This window comes from Triticum dicoccoides, chromosome 7A, assembly GCF_002162155.2.
Source record: "Triticum dicoccoides isolate Atlit2015 ecotype Zavitan chromosome 7A, WEW_v2.0, whole genome shotgun sequence".
In the NCBI taxonomy this organism is placed as follows: Eukaryota; Viridiplantae; Streptophyta; class Magnoliopsida; order Poales; family Poaceae; genus Triticum; species Triticum dicoccoides.
The window spans coordinates 18,669,076-18,675,599 of NC_041392.1; positions in this window are offsets into that span (position 1 = coordinate 18,669,076).

The following is a 6,524-nucleotide window of genomic DNA, read 5'->3' on the forward strand; positions in this document are numbered from 1 at the left end:
TTTTTTAGTTTTTTTGTTTTCTTTGTTGCTTTATTTATTTTATTTTGTGATTAACTTTACTATAAAAATAGTTTTTTCCTGTTTTTTTGATTTGTTTTTTGCATTATTTATTTTCTTTTGTTTTTTGCTTTAATTTTTAATTCTGTTTGCTTTTAGGTTAGCAAAATTATAAACTTTCTGTTAGTGCCATTAGTTTTAGAAAAATTATAAACTTTCTGTTAGTGCCATTAGTTTTCAAATTTGAATAGTTAAAATTTGAATTCTTTGAAAATTGTTTGAATCACAAGTTTGTGATTAACTTACTAAAAAAATAAGAATAGATGCGCTTTTAGAGAAAATTCAACCTAAATTCCTAGTAAATTTCTATGAATTTCAGAGAAATTCACTATGAATTTAGGTTAAACTTTTCTCTATTAGGGCATCTATTTTCACTTTGAGAGGAGCTCAACAAGGCAGAGAGGGAAGGGCTTATAAACCGGTGTGAGCCCCCTTCGGTTGGCGAGGTGGGACTAAACTCGGCCCGCAACGAGGACCAACCCTTTAGTCCCGGTTTGAAAGTTGGCATGGGCCAGGGACTAATGGTCATGGTATTACGAGGGCCGAACCATAAGACATGAAAGCATTTCAAATGAACTCTGAAAAAGTTGAAAGTTGGGATGGTATCATAATTTCACCCACATAGCATGTGCATGTACAAAACGGACAATGGTAGCATGTTCGTGTGTTACAAAGTTGCGGGAGAAAGTCTTCACTTTTTCTTCGCTTGTGTCATTTGCTTATTGCGCCGTAACCATGGATAATCTTCATTGTTTATCAGGATGTTTGGGTCAGCCTTGACATCGAAGGGAGGAATTTCATGAAACTTTTCATAATCTTCAGACATGTCTGTCTTGCCGTCCACTCCCAGGATGTCCCTTTTTCCTGAAAGAACTATGTGGCGCTTTGGCTCATCGTATGATGTATTCGCTTCCTTATCTTTTCTTTTTCTCGGTTTGGTAGACATGTCCTTCACATAGATAACATGTGCCACATCATTGGCTAGGACGAACGGTTCGTCAGTGTACCCAAGATTTTTCAGATCCACTGTTGTCATTCCGTACTGTGGGTCTACCTATACCCCGCCGCCTAACAGATTGACCCATTTGCACTTAAACAAAGGGACCTTAAAATCAGGTCCGTAGTCAAGTTCCCATATGTCCACTATGTAACCATAATATGTATCCTTTCCGCTCTCGGTTGCTGCATCAAAGTGGACACCGCTGTTTTGGTTGGTGCTCTTTTGATCTTGGGCGATCGTGTAAAATGTATTCCCATTTATCTCGTATCCTTTGTAAGTCAATACAGTCAAAGATGGTCCCTTGGACAACAAGTACAACTCATCACAAACAGTGTTGTCACCTCTGAGACGTGTTTCCAACCAACTGCTGAAAGTCCTGATGTGTTCACATGTAATCCAGTCGTCGCACTGCTCCGGGTGTTTGGAGCGCAGACTGTTCTTGTGTTCATCGACATACGGGGTCACCAAGGTAGAGTTCTGTAGAACTATGTAGTGTGCTTGAGACCAAGAATATCCGTCCCTGCATATTATTGAGTCTCTTCCAAGAGTGCCTTTTCCAGTCAGTCTCCACTCATACCGCGATTTAGGGAGACCTATCTTGTTAAGGCCAGGAATGAAGTCAACACAAAACCCGATAACACCCTCTGTTTGATGGCCCATGGAGATGCTTCCTTCTGGCCTAGCGCGATTACGGACATATTTTTTTAGGACACCCATGAACCTCTCAAAGGGGAACATATTGTGTAGAAATACGGGCCCCAGGATGACAATCTCGTCGACTAGATGAACTAGGACGTGCGTCATGATATTGAAGAAGGATGGTGGGAACACCAGCTCGAAACTGACAAGAAATTGCGCCACATCACTCCTTAGCCTTGGTACGATTTCTGGATCGATCACCTTCTGAGAGATTGCATTGAGGAATGCACGTAGCCTCACAATGGCTAATCGGACGTTTTCCGGTAGAAGCCCCCTCAATGCAACCGGAAGCAGTTGCGTCATAATCACGTGGCAGTCATGGGACTTTAGGTTCTGAAACTTTTTCTCTGGCATATTTATTATTCCCTTTATATTCGACGAGAAGCCAGTCGTGACCTTCATACTGAGCAGGCATTCAAAGAAGATTTCTTTCTCTTCTTTCGTATGAGCATAGCTGGCAGGACCTTTATACTGCTTCGGAGGCATGCCGTCTTTTTCGTGCAAACGTTGCAGGTCCTCCCGTGCCTCAGGTGTATCTTTTGTCTTCCCATACACGCCCAAGAAGCCTAGCAGGTTCACGCAAAGGTTCTTCATCACGTGCATCACGTCGATTGAGGAGCGGACCTCTAGGTCTTTCCAGTAGGGTAGGTCCCAAAATATAGATTTCTTCTTTCACATGGGTGCGTGTCCCTCAGCGTCATTCGGAACAGCTAGTCCACCGGGACCCTTTCCAAAGATTACGCAGTGTAAATCATTGACCATAGCAAGCATGTGATCACCGGTGCGCATGGCGGGCTTCTTCCGGTGATCTGCCTCGCCTTTGAAATGCTTGTCTTTCTTTCGACATTGATGGTTGGTCGGAAGAAATCGACGATGGCCCAGGTACACATTCTTCCTGCATTTGTCCAGGTATATACTTTCAGTGTCATCTAAACAATGCGTGCATGCGTGATATCCTTTGTTTGTCTGTCCTGAAAGGTTACTGAGAGCGGGCCAATCATTGATGGTCACGAACAGCAATACCTTAAGGTTAAATTCCTCCTGTCTGTGCTCATCCCACGTACGTACACCGTTTTCATTCCACAACTGTAAAAGTTCTTCAACTAATGGCCTTAGGTACACATCAATTTCGTTGCCGGGTTGCTTAGGACCTTGGATGAGAACTGGCATCATAATGAACTTCCGCTTCATGCACATCCAAGGAGGAAGGTTATACATACATAGAGTCACGGGCCAGGTGCTGTGATTGCTGCTCTGCTCCCCGAAAGGATTAATGCCATCCGCGCTTAAAGCAAACCATACATTCCTTGGATCCTTTGCAAACTCATCCCAGTACTTTCTCTCGATTTTTCTCCACTGCGACCCGTCAGCGGGTGCTCTCAACTTCCCATCTTTCTTTCGGTTCTCACTGTGCCATCGCATCAACTTGGCATGCTCTTCGTTTTTGAACAGACGTTTCAACCGTGGTATTATAGGAGCATACCACATCACCTTCGCAGGAACCCTCTTCCTGGGAGGCTCGCCGTCAACATCACCAGGGTCATCTCGTCTGATCTTATACCGTAATGCACCGCATACTGGGCATGCGTTCAGATCCTTGTATGCACCACGGTAGAGGATGCAGTCATTAGAGCATGCATGTATCTTCTCCACCTCCAATCCTAGAGGGCATACGACCTTCTTTGCTGCGTATGTACTGTCGGGCAATTCGTTATCCTTTGGAAGCTTCTTCTTCAATATTTTCAGTAGCTTCTCAAATCCTTTGTCAGCCACAGCATTCTCTGCCTTCCACTGCAGCAATTCCAGTACGGTACCGAGCTTTGTGTTGCCATCTTCGCAATTGGGGTATAACCCTTTTTTGTGATCCTCTAACATGCGATCGAACTTCAGCTTCTCCTTTTGACTAATGCATTGCGTCCTTGCATCGACAATGACCCGACGGAGATCATCATCATCGGGCACATCGTCTGGTTCCTCTTGATCTTCAGCAGCTTCACCCGTTGCAGCATCATTGGGCACATCGTCTGGTTCCTCTTGATCTTCACCAGCTTCCCCGTTGCAGCATCACCGTATTCAGGGGGCACATAGTTGTCAGCGTAGTCTTCTTCTTTGCCGTCTTCCATCATAACCCCTATTTCTCCATGCCTCGTCCAAACATTATAGTGTGGCATGAAACCCTTGTAAAGCAGGTGGGAGTGAAGGATTTTCTAGTTAGAGTAAGACCTCGTATTCCCACATTCAGTGCATGGACAACACATAAAACCATTCTGCTTGTTTGCCTCAGCCGCATCGAGAAACTCATGCACGCCCTTAATGTACTCGCGGGTGTGTCTGTCACCGTACATCCATTGCCGGTTCATCTGCGTGCATTATATATAATTAAGTGTCCAAATTAATAGAAGTTCATCATCACATTAAAACCAAAGTGCATACATAGTTCTCATCTAACAACATATAGCTCTCCAGAGCATCTAATTAATTAAACCATACACTGAAACTATGTAAAACATTTCAATGCGAAAACAAATGCGATCATAATCGCAACCAAGGTAACAATTGATCCAACGGCATAATGATACCAAGCCTCGGTATGAATGGCATATTTTCTAATATTTCTAATCTTCAAGCGCATTGCATCCATCTTGATCTTGTGATCATCGACGACATCCGCAACATGCAACTCCAATATCATCTTCTCCTCCTCAATTTTTTTTATTTTTTCCTTCAACAAATTGTTTTCTTCTTCAACTAAATTTAACCTCTCGACAATAGGGTCGGTTGGCATTTCCGATTCACATACATCCTAGATAAATAAAATCTATGTCACGTTGGTCGGCATAATTTTCATAAACAATAAATGAAGTAATAGTTATAAAGATAATATACATACCACATCCGAATCATAGACAGGACGAGGGCCGACGGGGGCGGATACCAAAACCATCGCACTATATAAGATGCAATAATAAATGTAAGAAAATGATACAAGTATCTATCTAAACATACAATTAAGAATATTTTTCCTTTCAGAAAGAAGATAAGAATAAGAGGCTCACCACGGTGGTGTCGGTGATGAGATCGGCGCGGGTGATCGGCGGCGGTGAAGACGGGGACGGGGCGTGACGGACCGCTAAATCTATACAAATCTCGAGGAAAATGGAGCTTGGAGGTCGAGCTTCGAGAGGAGAAAGCTTAAGTAGTGTGGCTCGGGCATTCCATCGAACACCTCATGTGCATAGGAGGTGAGCTAGAGCACCACAAAGCCCTTTCCCCCTCGGCCAGAGAAAAACAGAGCACCCCAGCATTGGGGTGCTCTGCTTGCGAGCGAGGGGTATATATAGGCACCTCATTGGTCCCGGTTGGTGAGATGAGCCGGGACTAAAGGGGAGCCTTTGGTCCCGGTTCAGGCCACCAACCGGGACCAATGGTGGTGGGCCAGGAGCGAGGCCTATTGGTCCCGGTTCATCCCACCAACCGGGACCAAAAGGTCCAGATGAACCGGGACCAATGGCCCACGTGGCCCGGCCGGCCCCCTGGGCTCACGAACCGGGACTAATGGGCTGACCCGGTCTGGACCAAAGCCCTGTTTTCTACTAGTGGACGGTGTACGTACGTGTTGCTTCTTTTGGTAGTATGTGCAAGTAAATAGTGACCTAAAAAGTTTTATAAAAGTTGACAGAGAGAGTAGTAATGTAGTACGAAAAAGTTGTTAAATCTCTTCCCCGGTTGGTCCAAGATTCCTGATTCGGCCCTCTCGCCTGAGTGCAGAATGAGACCGGCGTGCGACCATGTATTGCCAACTTCTGCTGGCGGGATGACATCAAGCAACACGCGTGGCCATATGCATTGGTAAAGTTTTCTCTTACTTGCTCGAGGGTATAGCCACGTTTCCTTCAAAAGTGTCCCTCTTTTCGAAAGTATCCTTCAAATGTCGAGCTCAAATGCTTCTGCCATTAACAGTAAAATAGAAAACAAAAACAAAAAAAAATCTATTTTTTTGGCAAACTTTAAGAAATGTTTGAAGCGCATGCAAATTTTCATCACAAAATCACATCGGAGCAAGTCGTGAAAAAAAAAACAGGATCAGAGCTCCAAAGTATGTTTGAAAGTAACATTTTCAGAGTATCGATTTTGTTTTTCTACCATGGCTTGCTTCGATGTGATTTTGTCATGAATTTTTGCATGCACTCCAAACATTCTCTAAAGTTTGCCACACAAAATATTCAGAATTTTCTATTTTTTTAAAAAATTTACTATTCATGCAGGAGCATTTGAGCTCGAGCTTAAAAACTCCACATCCCCCTCTTTTCGTCTATATTGTTATAAGAAACGACATCAGCGAACCGTTGTTAGGAAACGTGATTAGCGGTTATTAGAAAGCTTGAACGGCAGGGAAGTGTTCAGGAAATAATGTGTTCGGAGGTGCTGATGAAAGAATGAGGTGGTTCCGAACACAAAAATGCAGCAGCTAGATAGAGCAACTCGGAGTGCCAGTGAAACTGATTTCTTGGTAGTACCGCACAGAACTGAGCAGTTGCTAGAACGAAAAATCCTGCAGAAAAGAGCTAGGTCACAACTCAGAAGTTTCGGACGAAAAGAAGCGGAGGTGCCAAACTTATATTGTGACCTGCGGAAAAGCAAACCGAGATACTTGGAAATGCCGTGTAACTTGTTATACTCGGAAGTGCCGATGCAAATAGGAAATGTGTCAAAGTGAAATATGTGGGTCAGTAGTTGCTAGAACGAAATATGTGTGTGTGTGTGGGGG